The sequence below is a fragment of the Castor canadensis genome, chromosome 12 (assembly GCF_047511655.1).
Source record: "Castor canadensis chromosome 12, mCasCan1.hap1v2, whole genome shotgun sequence".
Lineage (NCBI taxonomy): Eukaryota > Metazoa > Chordata > Mammalia > Rodentia > Castoridae > Castor > Castor canadensis.
In genome coordinates, this window is record NC_133397.1 from 34,444,244 (window position 1) to 34,457,124 (window position 12,881).

At 36.4% G+C, this 12,881-nt stretch overlaps 1 protein-coding gene and 1 long non-coding RNA gene across 14 annotated transcripts in view; one reads left to right on the forward strand and one right to left on the reverse strand.

Annotated features, from left to right (window-relative positions):
* The window catches only part of LOC141414798 (uncharacterized), a 43,315-nt gene extending 33,415 nt beyond the window's left edge, over positions 1–9,900 (forward strand). For both annotated transcript variants that reach the window (XR_012439665.1, XR_012439666.1), the window contains one exon: positions 8,780–9,900. This is a non-coding gene — a long non-coding RNA (uncharacterized lncRNA). The remainder of the gene's footprint in view (positions 1–8,779) is intronic.
* Positions 1–12,881, reverse strand: part of Slc8a1 (solute carrier family 8 member A1) — a 358,556-nt gene that overhangs the window by 116,229 nt on the left and 229,446 nt on the right. The window lies entirely within an intron of this gene.

The following is a 12,881-nucleotide window of genomic DNA, read 5'->3' on the forward strand; positions in this document are numbered from 1 at the left end:
TGTTTCCAATACTGACTTTTTATAAAAAAAAGTCATAGCTACTTCATTTATTCCAGAAGGTGAATGTGTATTACTTTGATAGGCTTTCACTAAGGCTGTTCATGGAAAGTTTGAATTTCTTGAACATACAATTTCTAAAATTCTAGCTATTTGCTCTTGGGCTTCTCTTATGATACTTCAGAGGAAGTGCCAAAGAAATATAGAAGAGAGAGAGAGAGAGAAAGAGAGAGAGAGAAGAAGAGGAGAGGAATGAGAGATTGCTTTAGATTTTTCCACCTTTCCTCACTGAAGGGTGAGGAACAGCCATTTTACAACTATGCTGAATTGGAAAGGCGAACAGACTGGTGATATAGGGCAGTTTGATCATCTTCCTAGATAAAAGTGGGGAGCTGGTACTTTGGAATCAACCCCTGACTATGTTAGGGCTTCAAGTCGTGGTGAATTTTTCCAATCCTAGGATACTGGAGTTCTGCAACCTGGAATAGAGTTTCCACCGCCCCCAGGGAGCTGTTATAGGTATAGGCAAGTGCGCTGCTTAGCTTCGGCCCACCACCACTCTGATCAGTCAGACTCCAGTTAGGTCAAATGGAGAGAGATCTTTTTCACTTCATTTGCTACATGATTAGAAATGTTTATTCTCAGAATATGGAAGAAACTTGCCAAAGTAACAATAGAATGCAGACAGCAAAGGGGTGTGTGTATGTGTGTATTTGTCTGTATGTACAGATGGGTCTGAGGTCTAATGTGGTTATTGAAATAAACTCTCCTTCATGCTAGAGCACTAAATGTTCCTACAAAAATGAGGAAAAAGGGCTGAGGGCATTTATGACACATTAGCTATATTGACCTGCATTCAAAGGATGACTAGTTTAATCATTTCAGTTCATAGATCTCCTTTAAATTTTTGTTAATACATTAAAGGTAAATGCAAATATATATCTCCACATTTTATACATAGGATTCTAATACAATGCATAAATAATTTATAAGAAAAGGCGTCTTAGGGATTTTCTCATTAGTTCTCATTTTGAAGGGAGAGGCCCAGAATAAATCCCAAATGCACAGTAGTTGAATGCCATACAAAGGTCTTATGAGTAATTAATGTTAGAACTGTAATTGAAATGCAGATCCTCTATACCCACTGTCACCTAAATAGAATTATGTCAACTCTGCTCAGTGCTCAATGAAATGTTGACACATTATTTTACAAGTAAACATTCCCTTAAGTCTTAGTGAGGGACTCCAAGCTTCTTAAAACACATTGTTTGATATTTTAAAATTAGTTATCTGTTACAACAAAAATTATTTATCAAATAAAAAAATTAATTCTAAGGAATAAAGAAAAATTTCTAAGTTTCTAATGATTTCAAAACATTAAGAGGTATTAAGAGGACTGAATATGCTTGATTATGAATTATAAATAAAGTATCAACTTTAGGATTCAGTTTTTCTGGTCATTTGAAATCAATTTAAAATTTTCCCTATTGCTATGGACCAAATGTTCATGTCCTCTCAGTCCCCAAGTACATATTGAAATCCTAAACCCCAAAGTGATTAGGAGGAAGAGACTTTGGAGGTGATTAGGTTATAAGGTCAGCAGTGTATTAGAACCCCTATAACACAGCTCCTGGAGCGCTTCATTGCCCTTCTGCCATGTGAAGGCATAGGAAGTAGGACTTCACCAGACACCAAATCTTCTAGAGCCTTGGCCTTGGGCTCTCCAGCCTCCAGAACTGTGAGAAATAAATTTCTGTTATAGCAGCCTGTATGGACTAATTTACCTATTGAAGTCTTATTGGAAAAAGAAGAAAATTTGTCATTTTTTTTCCTGTGATTAACAACTTATGTTCGCTTTTTCTTTGAATGCTATTTAGTCTGGGCATAAATGGATTGGTGTACATATCCGAATTAAATTGATGGTAGCCCAAAAAGAGATTGAGGATGGAGAATTGGATGCTGATAGCCAAGGTCTAGTTCTAGTCTTTGAAATTTAGTCATTCGTGGTTTAGAAGCTGTCATATTATTGATTTATCCATAGTAAAATGACCATGTAGTCATAAACAACTTTAAAACAAACAAATGAACAAAAATATGCCTGCTGATGTTTTATTGTTTTGATTTCACATCACCAGGGAAAAACAGATATTATTTTTAGGGCTATTCAGTGAGGATAGGACAATTAGCAGAGTAGATTCAGCCTGTCTTTGTGTCCTGCTGTAATAACTTCTAGGAAACAAACACTTGATGAAAACCCACTTCCAAAAACTTCATTGCTTTGGAGACAGAATTTTGACTCCTGCTATTTTTTCTTTTGAGCAGCCACTATTTTTCATTTAAGAAAACAATTACTGGGAGCCAGGTGCCTGGGTGCAATGGCCTTTACCTATCATCCCAGCCATGAGGGAGTAAGATCAGGAAGATTATGGTTCTAGACCAGCCAGGCAAAAAAAGTTCATGAGACTCCATTGTAATGGAGAAAAAGATGGACATGGTGGTGTACACCAGTCATTACAGTTACTGCAGGAAGGATAAAATAGGAGGACTATGGTCCAGTCTGGCCTGGGCAAAAAGTGATATCCTATCTCAAAAAAAACAAAACAAAAAGAAAGCAGAGATAAAAAAGCTCAAGGCATGGCTCAAGTGGTAGAGCACCTGCCTAGCAAGTGTGAGACCCTGAGTTCAAACTCAAGTACAGCCAACCCCCCCACTCCACAAAAATAAACCAATTACTGGTGCAGGAGACCAAAGTAAGATCTGTAGCTCCATGCTAAGAACTTCAGCAGACCAAAAAAAAAAAAAAAAAAAAATTGGTATTGGACCTCCTAATTTCTCATTATATCCATCAAACGAAGAAAAAGGTTTTGGTTTTAGAAACACCCATCCATGCTTAGAAGTAGATTCTCTCAAAACTTTACAAAATAAACAGAGCATTGGTTGCAAAACTTATGAGCATCTCTACTAGGATGAATACTAAAAGAAAAAAAAGCAACGTGTCCCATTCCAGGAATGTTTTTAAAAGTCCAGTCTTTGTACCATTCATTTGCATAATTCATCACTTTCTGAAATATTTTCATAACCTTAGTGCTTCTCAAATGGATGGAAATGCCTGTGCCACTGTCTCAAACAGGTGTTGGGGAGAGGGAGGTAATCACTCCTCTCCCAATTCAAACCATATTTAGAAGCGTTATTCTAGACAATTCCTTCCAAAGTATTCAAAGTTTCAAACCCTTGGCTAAAAAAATTCTACCTGTGAATAGTCTGTGAATATTACTATTATTTTGAATAACAACATGTTTCTACTGTTGTTTTTAGTAATATTGGCCAAGGAATCATTTAAATACTGAGAGTATTAACAAAACACGATGAATTATTTGGCTCAAAATTTGTCCCAGGCTGTATTATCTAGCCAGACCTCATTTAAGACAAGGAAGGGTGGAGACTTCACTGGAAATGACTCATTGGTGTCCAACTTGGTGATTTCAATTAAAAAATGAATTTTGCTAAAAAATGAAGTAGCAGTACTTGTTTCAAAGAGAGATTTTGAAGTAAATTAAGAAATAAACATCTAAATCCATTGGCCTAGGTCTATTCTCAAAACTTTTAGGGTATGTGTGTGAGAGAAAGATTTTTTTTTAAAAGTAATTTGAATCCAACCATTATTCTGTCTTGACTTATAAAACAATTCTTTCACTAAAATAGTGAAAGGGGTATGGTGATGGTGATGAATATTAAAACATGTTAGCAGAATAAAAGTTGTCAGAAGCTGTACTGTTTCTTATGTGATTGCTTGATTGTTTTTAGGGAAGAAATTTAATACACGGGAAGGATAATGGGGTTTTGGAATAAAGTCGAGTTAAAATTCTGGCTCTAGACAATAGATAAATTATTCAACACGTTTGAGGTTCAAGTTTCTTAATCTATAAAATAGAAAAAACACATACTTTAGAAAGCACTAATTAGAGAATCCAGTCTAAGGCTCAAACTTATTACCATTATTATTCTTGCCACTGATTATTCACTGGCACTTTACAACAAAAATGATCTGAAAAAGTTTTCAATGTACACATGCCTTGGTAGCGTGACAGGAGAATTTAAGCATGGGGCTAAACTTGTGAGCTTAGGAAAAACTCCTTAGATCCTTCTGATGCACATCTCTGTTAAGAATGACTGGTGCAGTAAATTTTAATCTTTTTCATAGGCATATGTATGGAATATGATTTGGTTGTCATGATTTACTACTAAGGAAACTCTCCTGGCCAATAGGACCAGTATGGTTCATACCTCTGTATGACCCACATTTACTCATGAATTACATTAAATTCCTTTTGGGTTACCAGTGCAGAATTTGAAGTTTGGGGAAGGATAGATTGGCTTTTTTTTGTTTTGTTTTTTTCAGTGTACTTTAGCACAATCTAGCTGCAGTAAGTATACATGTACGCAAAAAAGAGCCTATGACTGTTCAGTAGTTCCACTGATTGGGTTACAGAATTAAGGGAGGTACTTGATCCTCACCCAGGCTTATTTGTTTTCTCTGTTCCGTGGCCCTTGGTTCAGTTGTGCCATCAAATGAAGGTATCAGGTGGGAGACTATGCATAGACATATGGAACCCACTGAAGTTACTAGGAAGAGTTAAAAATTAGCAAGCTCTAATCAAGAAGGAATATTTCAGTAATCATTTTTGAAGGTGTTTTCTAAAGAACCCCTAAAATATTGGATGTTTGGGTGGAATATTGATAAAATAGTAGGGTGTGAACACGATTTTCTTTTCAAAATTAAAAAAAAAAGCTGCACTAGAAATAACTCACTGTGTGAGGTGGATAAGCTTCAGACAAAGGGAAAACCAAACCTGCTAGTCAGCGATATTAAAAAATATTAACTTCTACCTTATGTTGCCAAGGAGACTGTGTAAACAGAGTTAAACAAAGAGAAGTGGCTGGCTGGCAACAGAGCTAATTTGGAAAACCTCTTCATTGTTGTGTGGCATGCTTCTTTTCAGAAGAACAGGAAGAGGTGGCAGGCAGAGAAAAACAAGAGCGAGAAAAACAAGAATAGAAGTCTTTATTCCAAAGAGGGTCATCCGAGTCCCTGAGAGATGAGCCTGGCAGACAAGGCCCACCTCTTAGTAAATCTCCAGTAAATAAAATTTGAAAAGCTTCTGCATTGTCTCAGGATTCTTTGAATACTTTAGTTCTTGCACTAAGATTAGCTATGTGAAGAAGTCTCATAGGGGATCTTTTCATTTAGACATCCAATCTGTCTGCTTTGTGCTTCCAGGGGAGGGCAAGTGCCTGGAAGGCTCGGGCAGAGTTAGAGGTGAACAGCTGAGTCCCCAGCTTGAGAGAGGAAGTTACCACTTAATAAGTAAATATACACATAGTAAGCATTACATGACTTTCATCTCTTTTTTCCGTTTAGAAGTATTTCTAATCTAACCATATATCTAACTGCAATTATTTCCTCATTGTTAGTTCCATTATTCAAGACATATGGGGTATTACAGACAAATGCAGTGGTTATAAGTATTCCTGGCTCCTCAAGATGTTTACAGTATATGATTTTGAAAAGTGCTCCTATTACAAAGTTTAGTGACAAAGAGCTTATGGCATAATACCACTGTATGGTATTATGCACATGCAGTATGAAAACAAATCTATAAAATTGTTGAATAAACAGTAAATAAATAAATAATAACACATAAACTTTTTTCCTTCTTTCTAATCTCTATCTCTAAATTTTTTTTGTAATGTGGATGTACGAATGTTTTCATATCAAGATAATTTATAGCTTATTAATGTGAATCTGGTTTCAAATACTGGACTTTGTGGTTTATTCTTTTGTGAAGCTGGTAACAAGCATGATTAGGTTTGACAAAGTCAAGATATAAAAATTCTTTCTACATTTGCAAGTTTGCTTACAGATTTTTTTTTAAAAGGAAAATACCTTTTTAAATACTTTTTTTTCAGACTTGTCATCATAAAAATTACTTGCTTTGAAGGGAGACAATAGAAGGTTGCAAACCAGTTCTTACTTCATTGGATTTTCCATTTAATCAGAAAGTGAATGTTAGTACTGGTAGTTATATATTAAAATAAAAGAGTTCTTTTTAATAGCTAAGTCATCAATAGATTAAAAATAGAAGTAAGATTGAGGTCTTAAAGTCACTTCCCTACATTTTAAGGGTCAAAAAGAGTACCACACTTTATAACATTGCCAAAAGTTCGGTGCTCAGAGCTGGCATGTTGAATTAATAGCATACCTTTTCTTCTATCAAACTGCTCCCAACTTGAGTTGTTAAACATGCTTTTTTCTTTGCAGGCTGTTATAATCCTGCCTCATACAGACAGCTGTTTCCAAAAGGTCATCAGAAAACACAAGCTAAATGCAGCAAAGAGTTACTCCCTTGAACTCTTGAAAATATAATTTTCTTACAGAAATGGGTTTGAAATTTACTTGCTTTTATTTCAAATTTCCCTCCAGAAAATTGTCAGTTTTAGCCTACATGATACACACTGTAAGGTAATGCCACACTAATGTTCTCTAGTCTGCTTGAATAATTGGTAAATTATGAGATCCATCAAACTCTGTGGAGACTAATTTCTGCCAGCACATTGGTTCCTTCACAAGATTGACAAGCTCATTATGACAATGTTGACATCTTCCTTTGACAGCTCCTACTGTGCAATTGTAATCTTACATATGTTAATGAGGAAGCAATTATATCAGAGAGTGAACTTGGGTTGATGCGAGAGGCACTATTTAATTATAGGAACAGTATGTGATTGAGCCCTGTCATTAATTCTTTCATGCCTTCCATCTTTCCAACCTTTCTATTTCTTCTTAAACTTTCCTCCTTCATTGCCTTTTTCTCCTTTCTCCTTTCCCTCTCCACAAATGACAGACTTTTTCTTAGATGTCATTTCTTTATGACTGAGCTTGAAACAAGAATTCTTTCCTCCTGGTTGTTGGTTAACATCTGTAAATGTGAGAGAAATTTAACATGACAAACAACAAAGAATTTGAAATGAACCTCTCCTCCCCACCTCCATGGTGGAAATGATGATATCCTCACCATCTGCACATTCTCTGGCTGTGAGTGGGCAGAAAACCAGCTGGAGATGTCATCCAGCGCAGGGATCCAGAGCCTCAGCTTCTGGGTGATCCTACAAGTTTTGATGTTGTTCAGTTATTGGACTATCTCTAGTTGTGTACCTTCATAACGAAAATGTTTTCATTTGGTATTTTATGAAGGGTCTACACTATCAAAGAGGGTCAATGTGGAGTAGGGAAATGTATCCTGGACTCAGGGTCTAGAAACTTGGTGGTTAGGATGCTCTTTTTTGCAGTTGTGGGGTCTTGGTTCTGCCACTTCATCTCTCTAGAGTTTATTTCATTCATTTCCAAAGTGAGGGTCTCCAGCTTTAAAATTCCATGGTTCTTTTATGGAAAATACGTGCAGAATTAAGGGAAGAATGGAAAGAGTTTAGAGATGATTCCTTTGCCTTTTGTTGACAAGCTATGAAATCATGGCATCTTTAAAGTATTACTATGAGGCAAGACTTAGGTAGAAAAGAGAGCAAATGCAACATTTTCTCCATCAATTATTTGAGGAAATATGATGACTCTGAGCCCAGAGAATTCTGCTGAAAAGGTGGAGGCAATGATTCCATTTCTTGCCTTCTCTGGCACTGCTTTTGTGTTCGTGTGTATATCAGAACTGAAATTAAGGCTGTAGTACAGTAATACAAGTTTGTGAACTAGAGCAAAGCTGAGAGGCCTTGGAATGTGTTCCTAGTACTATACTGAAACTCTAAAGTCCAACACAAGTCACACTAAGCACAGAGAGAGTGACATGCCAATATTTTCACGAAAAGCAGAGCAGCAACGTGCCCAAACAAGAACAACTAATTTAAGAGAGAAAAAAAGAATGCCAAATATATTCTGCAGAATATTTTAAATGGTAAAGAATTTTAGAGAATTCCTTTATGGAACAATTGAAAAGACAATGGTCATTTACCTTGGTATTTTTGTTAAGTAAATGCACATACATCTATAGGGACTATGTCATAGCTATTATATATTCTTGAATTTCTGAAAGTATATCTTGGCCAATTAGTTTGATTTTAAATTATTTTAAAGTAACTCCATTAGAAGTCAGGTAGCCACCTCAAAAAGTAATTCTGTTTTCCATACCAAACCTGTCCTTTTCCAGGCATGAAGTGTTCTTAAGACTATGGTGGCATGATATTCAGTTAGGAGTGAGACGGCCAATATCATTGGATGTTCATTTTGGGAGTTAAATAAAAAATGTTGTAATCTTATGGTTTTAGGAATTACTTGTAAGGTTACAAGGTGGCTTTTTATGTTTCTTTTATGGAAAATATGTGCAGAATTAAAGGAAGCCTACTTCAATCTTTTAAGTTGTGTTTTAACTAAATGCTTGACACTTCATTCCAGTTCTTAGCTCATTTTAAATGGACTCTGCTCTACACAGTGAACCCTAACCTACCAGCACACTTCCACATATTTCACGAACCCTGTATAGCTATGCTTAGATAAAGGCAAATTCTTAATCCATAGCTCTTAAACAGACAATGACATTTGACTCACTACGTCCTATTCACTTGCTATCAGCTACTAGTGGAAAATGAGATGTGCCCCAAATCAGAGTAAACCTAAGAAATGATAATGGAACCCCTGCCAAAATCAATGCCACTTATGGAAATAAGCAATTTACCACCCTTTCTCTGACCTTTTCTTCTTTTTTGGCCCTCCTCACAGGTAACCTAGACTGTGGCGGGAGCATCAGTGAAGTCCCAGAGAAAGGAAAATGATTGTGAGAAAATCACTATTTCCAAGAGCATATCAGATCATGGCAAAACACATCATGTCAACATTCCCTCTTCAACAATCTAATCTTTACTGGAGTTAATTAAAGCAATTAATTCTCTTCCCTTTCAAAGCAAGGTGATTATATAAGTAGATAATTTCCCAACCCCGGACCATAGGCAAGTATGTCAGAGGACCTCATGGACCTAAAGTATCCTTCCTATGACTTTATATTGCTCTGTCCAAAACTCTCCACAAACTTTTTTGCCTTATTATCTTATCCAGTGAGATGGCAGACCCACATCTTCATGTGGGCACAGGACTCTAAGGTTAACTAAGCCTTTCCCACTGTAAAGACGGACAATACTCAACCATCAACAATAATCCAGTAGCAGAACCAAGGAGAGCTCAGGAAGAGGATGGTGGTGAGAACTCTGACAGGCACCATAGCAGTTTACTGGTGTGGGTGATGCTGACAATAATTAGGCAAACAAAATGCCAAACAACTGTAAGAAAAGCTGTCAAACATTTTGTGTTATTATCCCTTGCATAGGCCTGTGATTTATCATCACAGAAAAAGCACATTAAAAGAAAATTCTCCAAACAGTGACATTTTGTTCAAATTACAACCCTTGGCTTCCCTGGCTGCCTGCAAACTGACATCTTCAATGTCGGATATAACGTTCAGCAATTTGTTCCCTCATTAAGTGAGCATGTTTCTGAGATGGGTTCTAGCCACTGTCGACAGCTGCTGGCGTGCCAAGAACGAGAACAAAGTAACTCTGAAGGCATGGGAAGCCACTTGCCTTCAGACATCAAAATGAAATAATGTAACCAACGTTCAGATTTCCTTGTCAGTTTATTCAGGTCGCATTGGTTCTAAATATATCTTTCAGATCTATTTTCTTTTCCTTCCTCTCCACCTAAGACTCTGTTTGGGTTTCCAGACTTGGATAAAATGTAATTTAAGGAGATGGGGGTTCCCAGTATAAAATCAAATTTTCTGATGCTATTCCCCAGTGTAGTTGAATCAATAAGAATAAGAAATAAAAACAATGTTTTTTTTATCCTCATCTGTATAGATTTTGATTTTTAAGAAAAGTCAATAGTCCTTTCATTCACTATAGGATCAATGAGCTTTACTTTCCTCTTGATCATGTGTCTTTCTCTAGTAAGCTTCTTACATGGCATTCAATACTTGTGTGTTTACTGTTGACTTCACAGAGACCTCTTATCAGGTTAAGTCCAATTGGATGGCACTTAGTATATAACCTCTTTCTTACCAAAATGTATGCCTTCAATCTCTCTTTCCTAAGAAAATTGATAGTGAATTTAATTGATTGATTTGAACTGTAGTGTTAACAACTTATATTTGAAAATGTTGATGTATTGCAACCCAACCAACACTTGTAAATCAATGGTGACTCATTTCCTTTGTCCAAGAAAAATGAACAGAGATGTGATTCTCTCTCTGTCTCTTTCTCTTTCTCTTCCCCATTCATCTTCATAAACAAACAAGTTATTTCTTAAGATAAGACAGAAGGAGGAACCAGGTAAAGGGTGTCTAGTATTCACTGCAAACTCTTATCTACTACAGTATAAACAACTTAAAGTCTGTAGCCTGTGGAATGCAGGACTATGTTGTCAATGTGGATAGAGAGCAGCTTCCTGGCCTGCCTCACCAAATCAATTTTAGGTACCTTTCTGTCTCATGGTCTTCCAACCTACTGTGATTAACCTAGGCAGCTCAGAAGCTCCAACACTAAAGAAAAAAATACATGAATTTTCTTTAGAAGTTTTCTAGTTCATCAAAGTTGATGACTGAATACATTCCAAGACATTTAAATTAATATCACATCTACCCAGGCACTAAAAGAAAGATAATATGAAGTCAAGCTTCCAGTACAAGAGAGGATGAAATGATGTTTATGGTTCTTTCCAATCTTAATTATGACATTGCCTACTGAAATACTGACCAAAAAACTCACATTTAAACACAGTCTCTGAAACAAAGTGGATCATTTTACCTCTCTGGACTGAGGCAGGAAAGCAAAGCATGCAGTTTTCTTTCCTCATGGTATGACTTAAGAGTCTGTGGCATACATTTTAGAATTCAAAGCTTTGTTCATGAACTTTTCATCTTGTTTTCATCCATAAATTAAAACGGGTGGAATTACTCAATGCAGCCACAGCTGGGAATAGTGTTTGGTTAAGAAACAGCAAGGAAGAGAGATGGAAGGACTCATAACTTTTTCTTTACAACCTAAATATGTTGGATGTATGAAGAAAGTCATAGAACCAGGTCAAAATGGCCCTTGCTGTGTTTTGAGAATTCTCATCTACAAGCATCTTTTGTAGTTGCAAGGCAGGCCACTGGATCACAGTGACTGGAAGGCCAGTCTGGGGTGTGCTTGCTGGATGTGTGGATGGCAATTACTCAGAAGTCCCTGTGGAGTCTCTTCCATGGGTAACAGGGGAAGCCCAGGCTATCAGTATTCTGCACACAAGCACAACAGCTTGTGCTTGTAGAAGCAATCATTTTTCAACTCTGTTCAGATGCTATTTATTGGTTATTTTTCCCCCATGGCTCAAAAGGTTTCTCCTTTGTACTAAGCAGGGACACCAATCTAAGAGAATCTATTAGAAACTGCTCAGTTGGGATTTTGCTGGGGTTCTACAGGGGTTGAAATGCTTGGACTTTTGTGATGGAAGTTTTAGGTTGTTTGGGATGATTTCAATCCCAAGGTCTCACTTGGCTGACTTGCTTTCCTTCCCTCACATATTTAGACAATGCTGATTTTAGACAGAAGGTCTGGTGGACCCTTAAAATGAAGCAGCTCTAAGTGAGTAATTCAGTGGAGAAAGAGCCCATAATACCCTGGATATCAAGTCATTTGTGTGCAGGTGAGAACGAATTATTTAAAGAGGAAAGTGTATGAGTGGGCACTATGTAACAATGCAACTCATACTCTTTTCGCTGTATTTTCAATAAATGCAAACATCTTCCTTCTCAAGTGCTTTTTTTTTTTTATTAAATCAAAGAGAAAATGAGGATGGTAAGATGTAAAGGGAGGTTTTTGGAGAGGTGAGTGAAAGTCATATTTTATTATTCTAATAAAAAATTTACAACCTTTCATTTCGTATAGTGTCTGTTTAATGCTTATTCTATAAACACATTGAAGGTTCCATGAAGACAGGGAATGTGTCTTTTCTGTTAACTACTATACTACCAGCACTTACTAAAGTTCTTGGTACCCTGGAGGAAAGGATATCTCCTTTACACCAATGGTTTCCATTTTTCTCCAGGTGAGAAGGTGATAAGGATTTATCTATCTACCTACCTACCTACCTACCTATCTACCTATCTGTCTATCTATCTATCTACCTTTTTATCTATCTATCTATCATCTATTTGGCATTATGATGACCAAAGCCAATGTGCATAGAAGACAAGCTGGTAAACACAGACTTTAATCCATTGAGAATGCCAACAATAATCTGACTTGAATATTACATTAGAAAATTACAACATTTCTAATATGGTTTTGATCTCTTGGTTTGTATACTATTTTTAAGCTATAAGAAAACATTAACTCTATTTTTACTAAAAAGCACAATAGCATACATGTTTTTATTAAAGAGATATTTCTTGAGCCCCTACTGTACTAGAAATAAAGAAACTGTTGTTGATTTGTTGTAAATTTAACAGAAGATTTAGGGAATCTTCACTCTATTAATGCATATATGATTGGAATTTGTTGGCATAAATTCTAAAGTTGTAGTTCTTGGCCCACTTGCTTCGAACAAATAATAACAGATAACATGTAAGAGAATCGCCACAAATCTGATTATATTTATTTTTCTTCTCACCTCTCTCATTCACCCAAATCTGATTATATTTATTTTTCTTCTCACCTCTCTCATTCACCCACTAAATTGGATGACAAAGAAACACATGTGGGAGCATGGGAAGAAGTAACCAGAGGTACCCAGGGATCCTTGCAATAACTCTGCTCTTATCAAATGACCCTCCTGTAATTCCCAAGAAGGTTCA